The sequence below is a fragment of the Lagopus muta genome, chromosome 1 (genome assembly GCF_023343835.1).
Source record: "Lagopus muta isolate bLagMut1 chromosome 1, bLagMut1 primary, whole genome shotgun sequence".
In the NCBI taxonomy this organism is placed as follows: domain Eukaryota; kingdom Metazoa; phylum Chordata; class Aves; order Galliformes; family Phasianidae; genus Lagopus; species Lagopus muta.
Genome location: NC_064433.1, coordinates 2,329,859 through 2,351,544, shown reverse-complemented (window position 1 = coordinate 2,351,544; position 21,686 = coordinate 2,329,859). Strand labels below are relative to the sequence as shown.

At 41.5% G+C, this 21,686-nt stretch overlaps 1 protein-coding gene across 2 annotated transcripts in view; it reads right to left on the bottom strand.

Annotated features, from left to right (window-relative positions):
* Nucleotides 1-21,686, bottom strand: part of CHCHD3 (coiled-coil-helix-coiled-coil-helix domain containing 3) — a 165,729-nt gene that overhangs the window by 9,020 nt on the left and 135,023 nt on the right. The gene's annotated exons all lie outside the window — the stretch shown is intronic.

Genomic DNA, 21,686 nt, shown 5'->3' with positions numbered 1-21,686 from the left:
CGTAAGACATGTTGATTTATTTTCATCTCATCATTTCCCATTGGTGATGTTTCCAGCTGTGCCCTCAGCCCACTCCAGCAACGCAGTCCCAGTGCTGGTCAATGCAGCAAACAGAGCCACTTTCTTGAAGTCAACGAAGTCCATTTTCTTGGATTAATCTGTTCAAGGCGAGCACCAGCTCTGTATTGATCTGCTGTGCTTGTTATGCTCCCCTAATGCACTATTTGCACTTTTGGGAAAACACTAAATGAGATTACTATCCAACATTAGATGGCCATAAAGCATGCAGGGCAGGATCTCCCGTTCAGGAAAAAAGGCTGCATTGCACATTATGGTAAAGCAAGCAAAAGGTCTGTGATTGATTTCTGGTGGGTGATGGATGGCAGGACTCTCAGAACAGTCAGAAATGGCCAACAGCAAGGAAACTCCTCAAAAGGGAAATGAAACATCTCCCTCACTGATAGCTTCTCCAATGTTCCTGTAAATAATGATAATTTTACAGAATTTAAGAGTCTGGTGGGGTTTGACTGAAGAGGAAGCTTGTAAGAAAAGGTAAGCAATACAAAAACAGTAGTTATGAGGAATCTGCAGGGAAAACATAAAGATTTTTAAGACTTGAATGGATCAAGCAATGTGGTCTGATTCCAGACCTGGCCCTATTGAAGCAGGAGATTCCTCCTCTGAACTCACCTTGTGTTCTGAGGGGTATATTTTGGAATATACCCCGGGGAAGTTGCCCAAATTTTAGTTATTTTTTCTCATTTAAGAATTTCACAATTGAATTGAAGAAAACAATTGGGAAAATACATACTGTAGTGGTCAACGGGGACTGAAGGACACTCTGACAGATCTCCATCCTCATTCAATGCAACTCAGTAACTACTTTCCAGAGTCAATACACGTGAAATTTAAAATACCTTTCTTCTCCAGAGTCAATATGAACAGCAGCCTGATCTGCGCCCTGCACCACACGGCATGCTTTTATTAACGTGTTTTTATTAAGTTTACAATTACTCGATCTGCTTTCGCTTTCCCAGCTGCTCCTCGAGCATCTCATCTGCCAGCAAAATATTTCTGTGTGCTCCGAGGCAGCCACGCGCCCACCTTTTCCATCAAGCTGATGCACCACAATCTCATAAAGGTAATGGGATGAAGACACAAAAGAAAATAAGAGAGAGCTTTAAAAGGAAATATTCTATGCTAAAGCACGAAGAGAAAATTTAATGAGAGTAACTTTGTGCTCATCTAGCCTCTCTCAAAGAGCATAGCTTATCGTATTCCCGGGGGCTCTGAGAAAAGGAGCCCCTTCATGGCATTCAAACAAAATGTCTACTAAAGAGGAAATGTGAAATCACCCTGGTAAGTTTTGTGATAAAACTGACATTCTGACTGAAGGAATCTGAATGGCTGATGAGTTTCCAACTGTGCAGGTATCTGGCATAATCTCACCAGATCAGGACTTCAGGCAATTGTCATAAAATATAGAAAAAAAAAATAGCAACAAAAAACCAGCATGGATTATGAAAAAATTGTACCATTAGATGGCCAGAAGTATCCAGGGCTTAATTTGATTCCTCATTAAAATGCTGACACTCATCAGAAGCATCTGTTCTTTGTGTAACCCTTGGCATCCAGTGCTAGCCCTGTGCTGCTCAGTTAAATGATGCTCTGGGTCTGAGGTCAGGCAAAGCACAGCATAACCCAACACTATGTGCAAACTCTTTCCCTACAAACCAGCATATGTGTGGCCAAATTACAACCCAGGGACAGTCTCCAGCACGTGCATTATGCTGGGTGCCATCCAGGAAGTGCTAGCTTCAAAATCCAGCCTTGCAAAGGACTGTGCTACCTGGTAGACCCAATTTAGCAGCACAGGAGAACTGAAGCCAATGTCCTGACCTGCTTTACTTGCTCCTGCTGCTGCTATCAGAGCCCACTATTGCTGAGCAGCACACAAAGTAACAAAAAAATATGTTTCTTCCTCAAGTTGCTTACAGTGTACGTAAAGAAGCAATGCACTGATGCATGGGAATGCACAATGGATGGAAGGTAGTATCATTATTGGGTTGTTCAGAGAGACATCAAACAGCTAACTGGGAGTAACAGTGAAGAACAATCATAGAATCATAGAATCACAAGGTTGGAAAGGACATACAGGACCATCTAGTCCAACTGTCCTCCTGTCACCATTACTACCAGGAGCCACTAAACCATCTCTTGTAGCTCCTCATCCGGACGCCTCCTGAACACTGCCAGGGACGGCGACTCCATCACCTCCCTGGGCAGCCATTCCAGAGCCTGATCACTGTCTGAGGGAAAGTGTTTTTCCTTATGTCTAATCTAAACCTCCTCTGGTGCAACTTGTGGCAAACAAGAAGAGCTTTGATAGAGAAGACTCTGCAACTCCATGGAAGGAGGCTGTGGTGAGATGTAGGTTGGCCTCTTTTCCCAAGTAGCAGTGATAAGATAAGAGGTAATAGCCTTAAGTTGTGTCAGGGGAGGTTCAGGTTGGGCATTAGGAAAAATTTCTTCTCAGAAAGAGTGGTGAGGCACTGGAACTGGCTGCCCAGTGAGGTGATAGAGTCATTGTTCCTGGAGGTGTTCAAGAAAAGGGTAAATGTGGCACTGAGGGATGTGGTTTGGTGGGCATGGCGGGGAAGACTTGACACTTGGATGAGGTTTTCACAGAATCACAGAATGGCCAGGATTGCAAGGGTTCTCAAGGATCATGAAGCTCCAACCCCCCTGCCACATGCAGGACCACCAACCTCCACATTTAATACCAAACCAGGCTGCCCAGGGCCCCATCCAATCTGGTCTTGAACACCTCCAGGGATGGATGGGGCATCCACAACCACTCTGGGCAGCCTGTTCCAGCACCTCTCTACTCCCTCTGTAAAGAATTTCCCCCTGATATCCAACCTAAATCTTCCCTCCTTCAACTTAAAACCATTTTCCCTTGTCCTGCAGTTATCTACCCTTTCCAAGAGTTGATTCCCCTCCTGTTTGTAGGCTCCCTTTAGATACTGAAAGGCTGCAATGAGGTCACCCTGCAGCCTTCTTTTCTCCAGGCCGAGCAAGCCCAGGTCCCTCAGCCTGTCTTTGTAGGGGAGGTGCTCCAGTCCCCTGATCATCCTAGTGGCTCTCCTCTGGACCCTCTCCAACAGCTGTCTTTCTTGTACTGGGGTCTCCAGAAATGGGCACAGTACTGCAGACGGGGCCTCACAAGAGCAGAGTAGAGGGGGACAATCACCTCCCTGTCCCTGCTGGCCATCCCTCTTCCGATGGAAATGCTTTCCAACCTTAATGATTCTCTGCAAGCAAGAAGTGTGAAACAGCAGACAGACAGTGGTATCTCCCAGCATTACACAAAAGGTGGTGGTGAGGAGATCATCCTTTTCTAAGATTACCTCATCCCAAAAGAGTGAATTCCACAGACCCAATGCTCAGTGAATTTGCAGGAGTTGTTGAACAGTATAGAAAACAGTTGCAAAACAGATAGCAGGAGAAAAAAAAGCATGAAAGGGCTCATGGTAATGAAGGTCCTTTCTGCTGCACCATTATTTTTAGCTCTTCAATTAATTTACTCCTTACATTAAATAATTTTTCAAAACTGTCTTTGCATGTGAAGTGGGTGATGACTTGCAAGTGCATTATGAAACATGTAAAGCACAAACCAAATGGTTATGTTCTTCTAAAGATCATTTGGAAGGAATACCACAATCTGATTTCTGAGTGTCTGTAACTGATGTTATGAAGCAGTCCATAATCAAACTGTGCCCACACAAAGCCCTCCAAATTACCATGTGGGAAGTGCTGCCAGCAAAAGTTCACGTACTGTGGAGTTGATTTCTTGCTTTTATTTACTCTTGACTACATAGTGAGACTTCTCCAAAAGCTGCAAAGGAAAGAATTTTCCCAACAAATCTCTGATAAGTGGCGGAATAGAACTACAGTTGTTCCTGCTCTATTACATTCAAAAAATGCCAAACGTGCATGGTGCCACTAAATAAATGACTTCTGCAGAAGTCTGAATACAACCTGAAGTTGGACTCTATGATCCTTTCCAACTTGGGATATTCTGTTTCTACAAACTTTGCCCCCAGAATATGTATTTTTGGTGCTATTAAGGATCAGCTTCAGTGTTAATGCTGTTCATGTTATTTTTAGACCCTTTGGCCTAAAATTCCAGCACTGACAAAAGCTTTGGCAAATGTTTGCCATCCTCTCATTTATTTCAACTCTCTTAAAAGCAAATATAAATCTGTTTTCAGCAGTCTGACCTCTGAAATTTAGGGATGCAGATGAGGAGGAAAGACACATTCCAGCACGTTCTTATACATGAACCACTCAAAGACAGACAACTAATTATGTCTAGAGTGCACTAAGTCAAGTTTAACACGTTGATGAAAACCTGGTTTAACAAAGAGGACTGGCAAACAGCACTTTGACCTTTTTAGGTGCTTTTTTCTTTGCCTGGTGAAAGTTAAGGAGGGCAGATTTAGGTTGGATGTCAGGGGGAAATTCTTTACCGTGAGAGTGGTGAGGTGCTGGAACAGCTGCCCAGAAAGGTTGTGGATGCCCCGTCCATCCCTGCAGGTGTTCAAGGCCAGGTTGGATTGGGCCCTGGGCAGCCTGGTCTGGTATTAAACGTGGAGGTTGCTGGCCCTGCATGTGGCAGGGGGGTTGGAGGTTCATGATTCTTAAAGTCCCTTCCAACCCAACCCATTCTGTGATTCTGTGATTCCCACCTGGTAGGATAGGATAGCAGTTCAACTTTTAATATAAGCAAAGTGGAAATGCTTCCTTGTAGTGCAACAATTTATTTCTTGCATACAGGGAGGAAAGAGCACCGCAGAGACTAATAGAGAGAATTTACAATCCCAAATCTGGCAAAGCACATAAATACAAGCACAACTTGAGAAGTGAGTAATTTCACATTTGCATGTGCAGAGTTATGCACAGTCTTACACTCTTTGTTGGGCTGAGACTTCTGATAGGATTAAATCAGAATGGGGATCAGAAAAGATTTCCTGGTTGTGAATCCTAATTAGTCCAATGAACCAATTGCTAAGGTAAATTTTCAACATTTTAGGACATTACATTAAGTAGACTAGATCTGTCCAGCCTAGAATAAGAATTGCAAGTGAACATGAGGCAGTTGTATGAAATCATCAGTGGCATAAGGATTATTCCAATTATTCCAATGAAGTTTTCCAGTGAAGTTGGCCAATGAAGTTTTCTAGCAGCAAGTTCACAACTAAAGAAACAACTCAAGCATTTTCTAAACAACACATAATGAAAACCTGGAAGTCACTGCAAGAGGATACTGGGGTATCACAAGCACAGTTGGGTTCTGAAGCCAGTTATAAGGGACTGTCCATCAAAGGATTAAGAGCAAAAATACAATGTTTGGCTCGGGAATGCCACACTGCACTTCTTTTTTGAAGGTTAAATGGCATCCCTGTGTGATTCCCCTGTTTTTCCACTTTTCCTGAGATATCTACTCCTACTGACTGCCTGATAAGCTAGAAGGACCTCTGATCTGACCTGCTGAGGCTGTGTGTCCTCTGAACACCTTCATAAAAGAAATGAGACTGCCATCCACCCTGACAGACACCGTTAGATGGAACACTTTTATTTCAATTGATATTCCTTGAATTTTATTATCCCAAATAACTCGTTAATAAAATTCACCTCCTGGAAGAACACATGCAAACCAAAAGCCTTAAAATACAAACACCACCCAATACACCAACAAATTATTATACAAATGTACCTTACACACAGCTGGTCCTTGCAGCTGCAAGGGGAACCACATGCTGGAATTACCCAAATTGGGATGCACATTTTTAACCCTGGAGCTTGAAGAACAGTTTTCACTGAATACTAGGATATAAGCTTTAAATGCTAAAACAAACACCTACATGGACGACAGCAGTGCAAATTTTAGACTTCTAATTGGGCATACAAGCCTTTGTACTATAAAGATAATACAGCAAATATAATCTTTAATAAAAATCAGCTTGGAAAGGCTCAGCTTAATCTAGATGGAATACACTGTACCCATGTAATGTGAATACATGAGATAAATACAACAGAAAGAACTTCTTGATCTTGCACTGATTAAAACCAGCTTCTATTTTGGTAAATTAGGAAAGAATGATCATCTTGGATGCATGGAAGCCTGTCCAAGAACAAGGCAGAATGGGAAACAAACAAATCCAACCATAAATCTGCTCAGCCTGATTTGAACACAACCCCATCCATCCACGCACATGCAGTCACTTTGTGATGACTGCATTTCAAACCTTATTTTGAGTTTGCATGCAGCATCACTTCAGATCCGTCTCATTACTCCTCCCAAAAAGTTATTTAATGAAGACTGGCAACACTCCACTCGCTCAGCTGTTTGTGAGCAGAAAAGTCAGAGATCACCATGGCCAACGACACCAGGTGGTGCCATTTCTTAGCATTATGAGTTTTGGGGTGCTTCCTGGCACTGTGCAGGTCCGAGCAGTGCATCTTCCAAAAGGAGCTACAGCAAGCAGCAGGGAATTATTGCTCTCCTCGGATCCAGCTTGAGCTCATCACAAAGCAGATTCAGTCTTTGGGAAATTTAATTGATGCTTTGGCTGACATTTCTGATAGATGCGTGATGCCAGTGGTCTGCAGCCACTGCTGTTCCAGGACTACGTGGGTGTATTGACTAGCATTACATACTACGTAAAAATACAACAAAACCTCTCAAATTTCTGAAGAAAAAAGAACTTTTTGCAATAGTTTGAAATCTTTTTCTATACAAAAGTAGCGAAACAACACCATGATAAACTATCCATTAAAATGGATAACATTATCATTTTAATTTTATTCATGCCCCGTGTTCAATTTTCCATAGTAATGTTACATCACAGTGTGTGTGGAAGCACATACACACAGAGAGTAGAACACAGACAGATCTGAGTAAAGACTAACCAACCAAATGAGCAGCATAAACCAAATACACAACTGTGGATTTATTATTGCTGTGTATTTCCCAAGGGCTACACAATTCACTTCAGGCTTTGTAAAGTCATGAGTAACATCATCATCCCAAACTCGTGATAATAAAATCTTCACAGCACCTTACACGACTCCACTAAAAAACAGCTTTCCTCCTATATAGGTGGTATAAAGTGTGTTGTAATAAGGAGACACATTTCTTATCTATAGCAAAGGTCAACTGCTGCACTAAATATGAAACACCATAGGACACCAACTCTTGGCACATTATTATCTAAATATTACTCTCTCGAGCAATATATGTTTAACTATTTTATTCAGCCATAAGAGGCCTGAAAGCCTGCTACTGACCACAAACATAAGACGTTTTATGAGGAAAAGCAGTGTGCAGAAAAAGCAATCAACAGTTAAACACTTCAAGCATCACTGCTCCCGTGGGCGATGATTACTGGAGGGAACTGAAGGTTGCAATCTTAAAAGTTAAGAGAAAGTAAAATAAATGCCAATTTTTCATTTGGGCATGAAATTTTTCAACAAAAAGGAGGCTCGGATTCACTCTGATAAGCTACAAAGACTATGTGTGCTTTCCCAGGTCTTGCAACCAGGCTGTGGCGAGTCAATCTTTTTAGAAAATATCATCAGCTGTGCTGCAAAAACAATAATGTGTTAACAAAGAGGAATAATCACCTTGCAAACATGCTGCTAAGTGCGTACTGGACCTTGTTGTAATATATCTTAGCTTTAATGTGCTTGTCCAATGCTCTGTAGAAATAAAGGAAAATATAATGAACTCAACATCCTTTCTAGCATCCCAGTGGGGAAAATGCACCGTGAACAAACCATGAACTGCACTTTGAGAGAAGAGTTGTGAAGCACAGCATTCAAGTTTCATTCTGTTATTTTTCCTGCTGTGGTTCCATGGGGCTGTTTTAGTACATGATAGTACTGGAAAAGCAGTTCAACACCAGAAGGGTGGGGGGTTATTGCCAGTGCCATCTCACACCTTACAAAGGTCTCCTTAATACATTCACTGTGCGCTGACAGAATTAATTAGGCACTTAGTTACACGACTGAACTTTTACCTGATCCAAAGAAGTCATTTTAACCCTTTGTGTTTTATAATCTTATAGTGTATGATTTCTAAGGCCCTATTTTTCACCAAGGTCTCATATAGTTGGGTGGTGCAATGCTTTTGTGTTTTATGACATTGGTGTCATCTGCAAACTGGTTGAAGTTTGATCATTGATGTCATTGATGAAGATGTTAACTGACCCCTGAGGGACACCACCACATGTTGCTGATCCCCATCTGGACATTGAGCCATTGACCATCACTCTCTGGGTATGTTCTCACAACCAGCTCCTCATCTATTGAACAGTCTACCCAACAAATCCATATCTTTCCAAATTGGAGAGAAGGATGTTGTGGGGGGCTATGTCAAAGGCCTTACTGAAGTCCAGATAGATGACACCAGTGGCTGTTCCCTTTGTCTAGAAAGACAGTTATGCCATCATAGAAGGCTATTAAGTTGATCAGGCAGGACCTGCCCTTGGCTGAGCCATGCTGGTTATCCTGTAACACCTCCCTCTCTTCCATGTGCCTTAGCATAGCTTCCAGGAGCATCTGCTCCATGATCTTGGAGGTTGACAGGTCAGTAGCTCCCTGGGTCATCCTTTCTAGGATTTTCACTAGTTCTACTGCTAATTGCTACTAAGAGATTCCTCCTGTTCTGGCACACTTCCTTGCAGAAGGAAAGAGAAATAAAGTAATTCTCTTTGTAATCCTCTACAGCTTGAAACTGGCGATCTCCACCATTATGCTGGGGGACTGGGTTTGGATTTTAAAGGGTCTAAATATATCACAGTCTGAAATAACCCATTCTGGAGAATGGGTAATTTCCAGTAAAATACCTCACTGATGGAAACGGTAATAGAAGCAGATTTTTTTTTTTCTGAACATCTTTCGTCTTCCTCCCAGTACCACCTCTGGAATGCACAAGTAGTTGAAACTGGAATCATCTCCTTCATTTTGTGGAGTAAAGATGGCACAAAGCACAGAGGTCTTCTTTGGGGTAGCACCTATCTGAAACAGTAGGATTTTATCATCCTTACACACTTGATGGGAAAGGTTGGTCCACCTTAACATGGTGAGTGAAAGCATCCTAGCGAAGGTAAATAGAGCTCAGAGAGACAATAATGAAGATAATTATACTTAGTTATTGTTTGGTCTACTTACGGCCCTATTTTATAAAGCTACTGCCAGCAGAGCTATTTTATGTGATGTCTTTTTCATGTAGCAACCTTTTCATAAATCAAAGGAAAAGCAATACGAGGCAGTTTCTCCTGCAGCCTGTTTGACAATAAAAGTTAACACTGAACCCTGGCTGTTATCAATCTTCATAAACGTGTCCATGATACGGCAAGCCTGTTCCATATTACACTGAGTTTGTTACTAACGCATGCAGAGGAGCAGCCCAGTGGCTTAATGTATCTCTTAAATGGCTGGAAACTGGGATCTGTGCTAAATGCCAAGGAAAGTTTTGAAGATATAACTGTTTCTCTCAATTTCTTTAATATTAGATAAAATGATTGTCCTTTTCAGTGACCCAGAGTGTTTTACACCTGAGCACCTAACAGTAAGTTTGACAGAATCACAAACTTATTACAGCAGTACAGATGCCCTATTAAGGAGAGAAAGGAGTAGTGCATGATACAAGATGTATTTGGATATTACCTGAAAAACTCAGTTTACAATGCATACACAGAACAAGAGCTAATGGTGGAGTTTGACTTTCACACATATTCATACTGCAAGTAACCAAAAAGAAGCAAGAAAACTTTATTTGCCTAAACATAAGAGTTAGCAGGTACCTGAAGACTGCTCCTGTTTGACACAGAATTACTTTATGTATAGAGAAGGACCAAAAGGTCTTCAGATTTCATAGAATCATAGATTCATAGAATGGCCTGGGTTGAAAAGGACCACAACGATCATTGAGTTTCAACCCCCCTGCTGTGTGCAGGGTCACCAACCAGCAGACCAGGCTGCCCAGAGCCACATCCAGCCTGGCCTCGAATGCCTCCAGGGATCCAGGGGCATCCACAACCTCCTTGGGCAGCCTGTTCCAGTGTGTCACCACCTCTGTGTTTCAAAGAAAGGCAAACTGCCATAGTGTCATTACATAGATTGCTCTATCCTCAATCAATTTTCTTTTAGAGCCACCAAAACCTCCTTTGTAGACTGCCCAGAAAAAGATTTGCAATGTCTCTACCTAAAAGAGCCAAATATTTAGTGGAAGAAGGGTCTGAGCTAGATTTGTTCAGCACTAAATTACCTGAAAAGAATTAAAATTCAACACTGGTTGTGCAGGCTACATATTCTTACTGAAAGGGTTCTAACAATTTTTTTTGCTAAAGTACAGCATCTAGTCAAGGCAAAGGGAAAAGAACATATGTGATGGAACAAAAGGGGCTGCATTTCACCAGCCCACTAAGAGCAAGATTTCATTAACAGTAAAGTGGTGCAGACAGAGAAGCAGTCTATTACACACAGATCCATAAAGGCTGTCTCGCAAAATCTTTCGATCCTGATCTTCTCGTGCTTCCAGTAATGCATATGGCACAGGGCAGCATTTGCTATGCAGTATTATCCAACTTAACACACCCCTGACAAAGGGCTGTATCTTTATAGTATTTATAGCCACAGACATGGCACTCTGATATTCTCCTTAAAGATACACGTATTAGCTTTATCTGTTTTGTTCAGTCCCATCCCCCAAGGCTTAAATGCGTGATTTTGGACCCTACTTTGATTTTATATTGCATGCATATTAATGGAGAGGCAGAGGACAGTGTGAGAGAGTGCGTTTTTATGACAATTAGGACTATTTTTCAAAATATTGACAAGTTTTCCAGTTCCAGTTATGGCTCCTCCATGGAGACGCACAGTACTTGAATTGGCAAAAGCTACTAATGCTTAACTGTTCCATAAGCATTAAGAGGGAAGAATGCCTCCTTTGTGCTTTTTCGTGTTCGTTTAGGCTGAGAGGGCGGGGTGCTCTTCAAGCTTCTAAATGTGCCGTGACACATTAATATCAGGTCTTATCTATCCAAGTCTACATGTTTTAAATTCCCAAAGTAAAACAAAAATATTTAGGAAATGCCCTCTTCACAAATACCTGCAAAAGGCTTTTGATTTCCTTAAAAATGAAGACTATGCTCAAGAAAGTGTGAACACGTGGTTAGCAGCTGTAGAAGCATCCCAAAAACTGGTTAGGATATTTAATGGCTGGAACTGGATGGTCTTTAAGATCCTTTCCAACTTGAGCCATTCTATGATTCTACAACCAATACATGTATTTTCTTGTATGTTTCTCAGGACTCTTGCTTTAAGATGCAGTGATAAGCACTGAAAGAATCAAAAAGCATATTCAGAATTTTGCAATGAGGAATACTGAGAATAACAGCAAAACCGGAAGAAAATGCAGCCAGAACATCAGTAAAAAAATGTCCTGTATAGAGTATACATTAAATAACAAATGGTATTTCAAGGGAAATTCAAGGGAAATAAGTAAAACATGAATTTTCTGCTGGGGACATAGACTATCCTGTTGGATCTGAGTGCTTCCAACCAACAAAGCTAGCTCTTGTGGCTAACATGGCTGTGTTCTGATCAATTAACCGACTTGCACAGTTGCATTTAAGGAGATATCAATTGTGAAAACTTGCTGAAAATTTTAAGCTAAGAAGAATACAATTGTATTTTGAGATTTCACTTTATCTTTACTTTGTGGGGAAAAATATTTATATTCACATAATAAGCCTTACATTCACAAAAAGTCACTAATGTCTAAAATTCAGTTATCTGAATGTAAAATTTCCTCTGACTGAAGGAGGAAAAGTGCTAAGATATTCACATTTGGAGGTGTGATAAAATAATAATGCTCATGAGGACACAACTGATTCTGCTTTCCTCTTCAAAGCTACTAAAAAACGCACACGTTGGTGCTGTGGTCAACTCATAGGAAGCGCTAAATAACCAACATCAGGGTCTGCAGTGATAGAACAAGGGGAAATGGTTTCAAGCTCCAAGAGGTTAGATTTAGGTTAGATAGAAGGAAGAAATCTTTTACAGTGAGGCACTGGCACAGGTTGCCCAGAGATGTGGTTGATGCCTCATCCCTGGAGACTTTCAAGGAGAGGCTGAATCAGGCCTTGGGCAACCTGATGGAGCTGTGTCCCTGTGCACTGCAGGGGAGTTGGACTGGATGGCCTTCAGAGGTCTCTCCCAACTCTAAGGATTCTATGATTCTATGATTATATTTTTCAAAAACAAAATTATTTTACGCTACTGGCGGGATCAACAAAGACAAAATGCCACTACTTAATGCTAGTTATAGATGGAAAAGTTTGGGGACTCCTGATCTCTTACCTGTAAATGAGGCCCAAACCAGTGAGGTCAACAAAAAGAGATGTACTATGTTAAAAAGAACAGCTTATAAGGTTTGTGTGAAAAATGGCAATTGATGACCTTTTAATTCCAGACTCAGCTTTGGCTCATGTTACCTCTCTGATCTCAGTTCAGTCCCCTAACCTTAAGGATAACTGAATGCACTTAGGTCACATATATGAAGCTCCTTTCATTATTTTTATTACAGTAGCACCTAGATGAATTAATTAAGGAAAAATTGACATTAGGAAGCAATTTGCTAGGCATTCTAGTTCATAAAAAAGCATCAATACTACACTGAGATAATAAAGGCTTCTCTGTGATGCTGTATCCATGTAGTAAACCTGTTGCCAACTGCCTGCTGCACCGTTTTCTTCTATTGCACAACAAATTAAACTGAGCACAACCTGGCAAACTTGTATTTAATTGTTTGAGCCTATCAGCAGCACAGAACAGCAGCAGACAAACTTCCTCCTCCATCCAAACAGAAAGGTGACACCCGTGACACAGCAATCCAGTGTTGCCCTTCCAGCTGCCAACAGCTGCAGCATCCCCTGCTCCAGATGAGGACAGCTGCAGCTCTGCACAGAATGTACTGTGGCACAGACACAGGAGGACCAGCTTCTTGAATGCTCCAGGTCCAACTGTCACCTTTCGCTGAAGCCCTGACTGCTCGCTAAGGTCAAAATCTTCATGGTTCTCTCCATGCTCTGAGATTCATTGCGATTTGGACTGCCCTGAGCAAACAGGAAGACAAAGAGCAATAATGGAAGATACAATGCAATTAAAAGTGTCCCACTGCTCAGAGAAAGAGCTATTAAAGCATTCCTGTTCTCCACATGCCCAATGTCAACTTCCCATACAGGAAACATAAATAACACATTTCTGCCATTTAGCTTTCCATAATTACTGAGTGAGTGGAAGATACTTGTTCGACGCCAACGAAAGTGTCCAATTTTCAAGTCCAGGTAATAATTTTTACTATAGGCAATTAAAGAGGGAAGTTTTACTTTTGAACTTAACCACATGTGAACTTGAAGCCAACAGGACAGCTTAACTGCATCGTAAGACATCTTAATTCTATCTTTAAAATGTGATTTTCTGAGTGTAACCACACTCGGTCACAAAGCATATGATTTGATATTATTTCCTAAAATGTTTAATGTATACTTTGGCTTGACAATTTTGAATTCACTTAGATGGAATCTAAACAGAATGAATGTAGTCTATTTTGTCTCTGTTGCCCAACAGTACGGGAAGGGAGGGGGGGAAAAAAAAAGGGGGAAGAAGTGGTTAATTACAAGTAGCAACAAATGAGCGGTAATGGAGGTGTTGTGAATGTAAATCAGCATCGCCTGATGCAGCAGCAGCAGCATCTGTACGTGCAGCTTACAAAGTAATGAGATCGTGCTGATGTGCTGGCATCCTGCTTTGATCACTTCATCTTGTTCAAGAGCTCTGCTGGGAAAACAAAGGTCAGTGGCAGTGACCTGGCTTCCACACGCACAAATATTAGCGACCGATGGAGGGTTGCTTTCCATCTTTCCACTCCGTGGTTTTGGAACGGCTGGTTACATAGCTGGAGGCCTTGGCTGAGCAGGTAGCACATGCTCCTGCAATATGAAGCGTCGTGTTGGAACATGTAGAGGTAATTGGCAATTCATTCTTCACCCTCTAAGCGGAAACAGGTGTATGAGTCTTAAAAAAAAAGCCGTACCATCAACTCTGTAAATCCTGCTCCCTTCCAGAAAGAGAGGCTCGCTGCTGTGTGCTCAGAAGTGGGGGTTGCGAGATTTGTAGGCTTTGGTCCTGCAGATGGCTTAGACTCATAAAAACGTCCTTAAAAAGGTACTGGCAAATCTCAGCAACACGAGATTATACAGAGAACAAATTAATAACAAAGGGAAGAGACTGTGGATTTTAACCTTCCCCGGTTTTTAATACCCTAAGTGGGAAATCATTTATTTGTGTGCACACAAAATCCCAACAAAGGATGCTTAACGTATTAAAACAAGAGGCTTTAGTCCTTGAAAGGGAACGGGGAGCCAGATGCACTGCGTGGAGCACAATGTGCCAACTGCGCCGCGAAACGTCAGCGCTCGCCGGCTCCGAACGGCTCAGGAAACTGCAGCCAGCAGCAAGAACTGCCCTTAATGAGTGCATCCATCAATTTTCAGGGGACTTGCTTGATTACCAGGACACAGAAGTAGGGAGCGTGCCAATTTAGCTGTTGGCCACTGATGCATGAAGGAAGAGTTTCACTTGCTCACTTTCATGAGAAGTCTATAAAATTACTTAGCGCGGCTGTGTAAGCAAATACAGAAAGCCCGCGGTGTGCTGAAACACAGGCATGTGCTTTCTCCTCCTAACACACCAACCTGATGCACCTGAAGAGGAAAAGGGCATTTGGATAAACAGGCATAGTTTGCCCACATCTGTTAGAAAGCTTATCCTACTATAACTGCTTTACCAAAAAACTTTTGTTATTTTAAGTACTAACTCATATCAAATAAAATTCCTATTTATAGAATCACAGAACCATACAATGGACTGGATTGTAAAGGACCACAATAATCACTGTTTCAACCTCCCTGCTGTGTGCAGGGTCGCCAACCACCAGACCAGGCTGCCCAGAGCCACATCCAGCCTGGCCTTGAATGCCTGCAGGGATCCAGGGCATCCACAACATCCTTGGGCAGCCTGTTCCAGTGTGCCACCACCCTCTGTGTGAAAAATTTCCTCCTAATATCTAACCTACACCTCCATGTCTTAGTTTAAAACCATTCCCCTTTGTCCTATCACTATTCACCCTTGCAAACAGCCATTCCCCCTCCTGTTCACATGTTCCTTTCAAGTGCTGGCCATGATGAGGTCTCCCCAGAGCCTTCTCTTTTCCAAAGACTTTGTGCTTTCCCAAAATTAATGTTACGATTGCTTTCTCTATTACAGACTGTAAAGCATCTAACAGTGTGAAAAATCTGCAATGGGATGAGGAGAGCTTTAATGAATGTAGCCAGGATTTCCAAAAGGGAGACTGGGGAAAAAAGGATTAGGGCAAACACGGAAAAAATTGGCTTGAGCCTCTTAGCTAATGCCCTACCTACATTTTCAATAATGGATTAAAAAAAAATAATAATAATATAACTCTCAGAAATGCACTCAATGCTTCAGAACTATCTGCAGCACAAATAAGCACATTTAAAGTCGACACTGCAGTTCAAACATTGCAATGAAAACAAGCACCCAGGCAAACAGACTCATGGTTCTGAGCTCACCACAGAAACACAGATATTATGCCAGAATCCCCTGCTCCCACCTTGCTCAGGATGAATCTGCATCCATCTAAAAAGCATGCAATTAATATTTCATCCAGCTCTGTTGAGCACTCTCATTCCTAATGGGCTCTATCGATCAAAGGGAGAAAGTTAAATATCTGTGTTGCTGCAGGGAAAACTGAAGTTGTCATTTACGAACCGATCATTTCGTAGGTAAATGTACTGGATAAAGGGTTTATAGAATTTTGATTCTGAAGCTTTTCAAACGAAATTCTCCTATGTATGTCCATGGGTTGGATGAAAGCTAAGAAAATGATAACTACTGACCAATGTCCTTCCACCAACCCACTGAAGCAACAGGCAAATCTATCCAAAGGCAGAAATTCATGACTCATAGAGTTGCAATTCTAATATTATATAATTATCATAGAATGGCTTGGGTTGGAAGGCACCTCAAAAATCATCCAGCTCTAACCCCCTTGTCATGGGCAGAGTTGCCACCCACTGTATTAGGCACCAGACCAGGTTGCCTGGGGCTTCATCCAACCTGGTCTAGAATGCCTACAGGGATGGGGTATCCACAGCCTCTCCGGGAAGCCTGTGCCAGCACCTCATCACCCCCTCTGAGAAGGATTTCCTCATGACATCTACTCTAAGTCTCTTTTAGTTTAAAACCGTTCCCCCTTGTCCTATTACTATCAACTCATGCTAAACAATCGTTGCCCCCTCCTCCCTTCAAGGAGCCTTGAGACAAGCCCATTAGGCCCAAGTTCTGGCTGAAAGCGTTGAGCCAAGAAATTTGGTTTTACTCCTTTTGCATTCAAAAGGAACAGGATTTGGGATGTACTAAATAAATAATAGAGACAGAAAAGATTTGTAGTCTCTTTATCAACTTCTTTTCCCACCTTAAGCAGCTCTATGTGTTCTGAATTCAGACTGCCACAAAACCAGGTGGGGTGACAGCATCACCTCCACTCCACAAAACACCATTTACACTTCTTTCATTAAGTGCATTACTGTGCAATGCTATCGGCCAACAGCAATGCTTAAATCTATTTAAGCAACTCACTTCTGTGTCACCCTCTGTGTGCTGTGAACACAACTGCTGGAGCAGCCACAGCAAAGCAGCCTTGGGGCACTGAGGCTCCCAGAAAGCAGACGAAGCAGTGGAGCAGAAAGAAGGAACTCTGCCACTGCAAAAAGCGGAGTTAATGCTATTTAGCACTCCTAGCATAACTTACACCTATACTAGCCCTGTGCTAAACTGTGGGATGTTTTGGGTAACTCAGGACCATCGTCCCCAGCTGTGACTCATGGCACTGTTTCCAAACAGTGCTGTGCTGAGCTGTGCTTCTCTCACTGACTTTCTGAATAAGATACGAGTAAAGCTGTGGTGTTGGTTTTTTTTTGGCTTGTTCTTGCTTCTTCAGCCTGAGAAGAGGACACTGCAACTGCTGATGTGACAAGGATGATCATATTATACATAAATATTGAAATCGGTAATTAGTTACACATAAACATACACAAAAGTAAGACAATTCTTTTACATAGTCAGGAAAAGGAATTTAAGAACATGATCAGCAACAGTATCACTACCAACACTAAACAACTGTTTCATAACAGTGCACTCCAATGCATGCTATGCTTGTGGGGGAAGAAATGAATTCAGGATGTTTCTATTCAGTCCTGTCTTTGTGGTTGGACTTGATGATGTTTGGTGACTTGATGATCTTTAAGGTCTTTTCCAACCTGAGCAATTTTACGATTCTTTGCTGAGCAAAGGAAGCTCAACTCGAAGGCAAAACTCAAGGCTCTGTCCAAGGATTTCTACATAGAATTCTATTTTCTATTATTGGGAAGTATTATGTAATACTTCGTAAATAATTTATACTCTGCGCTTATAATCTCAGTTTTTAAAAGCAACAAATTCTAATTAAGGTAGCAGAAAAAGCTGTTTCTCAACATCAGATCTGCACAAGCAGAGGGAGCAGCACCAGCTATTCACATGGGTATCTAGGATGGATTTCTATGTTACAGTGATGTGAGTATCACATGGTAGTTACCGAAGACATTTGCATTAAGGAACCATCAATATTACTAATTTACAGTTCGCACAGAAGACGCCATGAAAAATCACCATATGTGCCCTGAAATGACCTGACATTCTCTGCTTTCAGTCCAAAGGTGTCATTACAAACCTTATCTTCTCTCTGAACTGCACTATTTTTATTTCTAGTGTCCATCACTGCTTTGTGAGACTGCCACTGTTACTCATTTAATGTGGCTTCATCACAAACCTCCTCACTTACGGTTTCCATTGTGAATTTTAGCTAAAACACAACTAAAAGGAATACTGTGTCATTACATATGACCACACAACATGACAGTGCTTTATTTTTTTACCTTCAACGATCGTTAGCAAACCAGGCTTCAAGTCACAGAAGCCAGTAAGTAAAGGAAGGCATGATATTGATGTTTTGCCTAATACTCCTCATAGAATCATACAATGGCCTGGGTTGAAAAGGACCACAGTGATCATCTAGTTTCAACACCCCCTGCTATGTGCAGGGTTGCCAACCTGACAGCCCCCTGCTATGTGCAGGGTCACCAACCAGCAGACCAGGCTGCCCAGAGCCACATGCAGCCTGGCCTTGAATGCCTCCAGGGATCCAGGGGCATCCACAACCTCCTTGGGCAGCTTGTTCCAGTGCGTCACCACCCTTTGAGATCCCCATGTCCCAAATCATTCCCCACACTGAACTATATTCAAGACCACTACAGCTTCCTGGCTGGCCATAAGGCCTCACCTCCATCAAAGATCAAATTATGAAAGCAACAGAAACGAGCCAGAACCATCAGAAATGGAATGATTTGCTTTGTAAAGAATTCTTAAAGGACTGCACCCGTGTGAAGCACCCTGAGCAAATCTCAAACCTTGCTGTGTATTACCAAACAAACCCCTACAGTTTCCTGAAGATATTTCCTCTGATGGCAGGGTTCATCATCAGATGTCTCACAGTGAGGGAATAAAACTATCAAAACTTGAAATTTAGGGTAAATACTCAAACATCCTTGTAGCTTGTGACGCAAAGAATTCTCTGTTTGCAGGGGATAATTTCATCTAGCAGCCTACCTATGTAAACATATCTAAACACTGCAGATCCAGTTTTGGCTGTGTTGCAGAGACAGGAATGTAGAAGTGATGCTGAAGTGACACCAGGACAAAGTTCCCTCATCTACTCCATTTCCATTAGGGAGTGTATAAACAGGAGGGGGAACAACTGTTTACAGGGGTGGACAGTGATAGAACAAGGAGGAATGGTTTTAAACTGAGACAGGGGAGGTTTAGGTTAGATATTGGGAGCAAGTTTTTCACCCAGAGAGCAGTGGTGCATTGGAGAGGTTGCCCAAGGAGGCTGTGGATGCCCCTGGATCCCTGGAGGCATTCAAGGCCAGGCTGGATGTGGCTCTGGGCAGCCTGGTCTGCTGGCTGGTGACCCTGTACATAGCAGGGGGGTTGGAACTGGATGATCATTGTGGTCCTTTTCAATCCAGGCCATTCTATGATTCATTTCAGAGACATAGCCTGGTGGGCATTGTGAAGATGGGTTGACTGTCGGACTGGATGGTCCAACTTTTTCCAACCTCAGTGATTCTATGAATCTGTGTGATTCATGCTTTGCTTTGCACAACCACCACCAGGGCAGTGCAAATCCAAACAAACAGCCAAGGAATGTGGTTTTGCCACATTTTTTGCAGCCAGAAGCAACTTCATGCTAGCTAAGAAAGAGGATGGGAACGGCTAAATATTTTGAACAAGCATTAGTGCATAGCTATGAAGTGTAATCTACCATAAGGAATCAAAAAACACAGGAAATAAAGGAGAAATATTTATTTTAGGCAGGATTTGTGCTCTCTGCTTACTCTTTTCCTAAATGAGTAATCAAGACGTTACTTGGCTCTAAACACATGGGCTCTAAACACATGGGGGAATAAAATGTCACCATTGCAGCTGCCAAATTTCCCGCTTCCAGCCCTTCAAATTAAGGAAAAAAAAATGAATATGAATGTACAATTTGATTAGTGAAAAGTCCAAATCTTTGCCTAAAGCCTGGCTCTTCCTGTAACATCACATTCTTTTCTTCTTGTGTAAACTTCTCATTATAACAGAGACATCTTCATAATATAATAATTCTGGTTATAATGTAACTGCGGGTAACATAACTCCTACATTAGAAAAGGCAGCATGCCCTAGTAATGTTGTTTTAATGTAATTTGTGTACTGCAGGAACTGACTGAAGCTGGTCATTTAGAATTTGATCAATGTGAATTAGTGTCTTAAAGAGATGAACCATTTGATAATTCAGAATTTGATCAATGTGTATCAGGACCCCATGGAGATAAAACATTTATCATGAACATTTGGAATATCAGCCTAATCCAGGCAGTGCTGCAGAAGGTAATAAACAGGCATCAATAAGGTCTGCAGACAAAGTACAGAAGAGCTGTCACTTCTCAGATACAAAACCTATATGGGATAGTTGGATATTCCCCTGCAATGGACTGAACTATCCCTGAAGACTGATGAAGCCACAGCTGATGTAATTGCAAGGACTAAATGGAGGAAGGAAAGGAAAATCCAGGAAATATTCAAGTAATTAACCAGAACACTTTGCTCTTGAAAGAGATACAGTTTAAATAGTTATAGTAATACAAGTTATCTCAATAACAGCTAGTAACTCATTGCATTGCAGATGCTTAAAAAGGAGACTTTTGTAATAATTCCACAATTAGATCTATTAGTCTCTCACTTAGAACCTGAAATCACACTGACACGCAGCACACTGGTTTATGCATTAACAAAATTTAGCAGTTCAACCTTATTTAATTCTCCTTTTACAGCCAATTAAACAAGCTCTTTAAACACCCCTGCCTGAAACTCTGTCCACAATCCTCACATGCAATTAAACTGAACATGAGAAGTGCCTGGCGACGCCAAAAGAGCTCATCTTTAGGTCTCACTAAATCATTCATAATTTATCCATCAAGCTACACACAAAAGGCAGTGCTAAAATTACGTCTGCTGAATTTAAACCTTCAGTAAAAAAGACATGCCATTTAAAAGGATTTTACACAAGCAAGAATTTTAAATGGCACAGTAACACAGAGATTTTATGCCCTTCATCAAATCTATTCCAATTTATGTCCTTATTTCAAATTTCTTTTCTTTCTGATAACGTTTTCCTTTTGTATGTAATGCAATGGATCAAAATCAGATCCACTCATCTGAAAGCTCCAAATAATTTTCAAGAAAAACTGGCTTGAAGTGCAAAGGAAGCACTGCAGTTTCAGTACTGGGACTGCAATGAAGACTGGTCAAATAGTTGATACCTACTGTGTTTAAGAAATGCTTGGATGCTGTATTGAGGGCCATGGATTAGTGGGAAATACTGGTGATAGGTGGATGGTTGGACTGGATGATCCTGGAGGACTTTACCAACCTTGATGGTTCTGTGATTCTGCAGCACCTCTAGAACCTAGAAAATGAAGAACTGACCAATCCACTCAAATGATAGGAATCTCCAATTATCAAAGCCCTCTTTGTTAAATACTCTTTCCATTATGCAGATAGACTGAAGCATCCTTTAAAATGGCTTTCTTAAAATGTGTAGCTGTTGTTCGACACCGACTGGTCCCTTAGCCAGTTCTCTGTATGCAAAAAGAACCCAAAAGCATTTGATTTATTCAGGAAATTGATTATACACCAAGGAAAAATAAACAGATTTTAAAAAGTTTCCTACCTCTGGCCATAAAAACACAAAGCTATCAACTACCATTTCAAATAACAATAACATCCCATTTTGAAATAGTACAAGGCAGGTTAGGCAATAATTAAGATTTAAAAACATGAAAGTAACAGAACATAACAAGGGAAGGAAAAATACCCCCCTTGATGAGGTT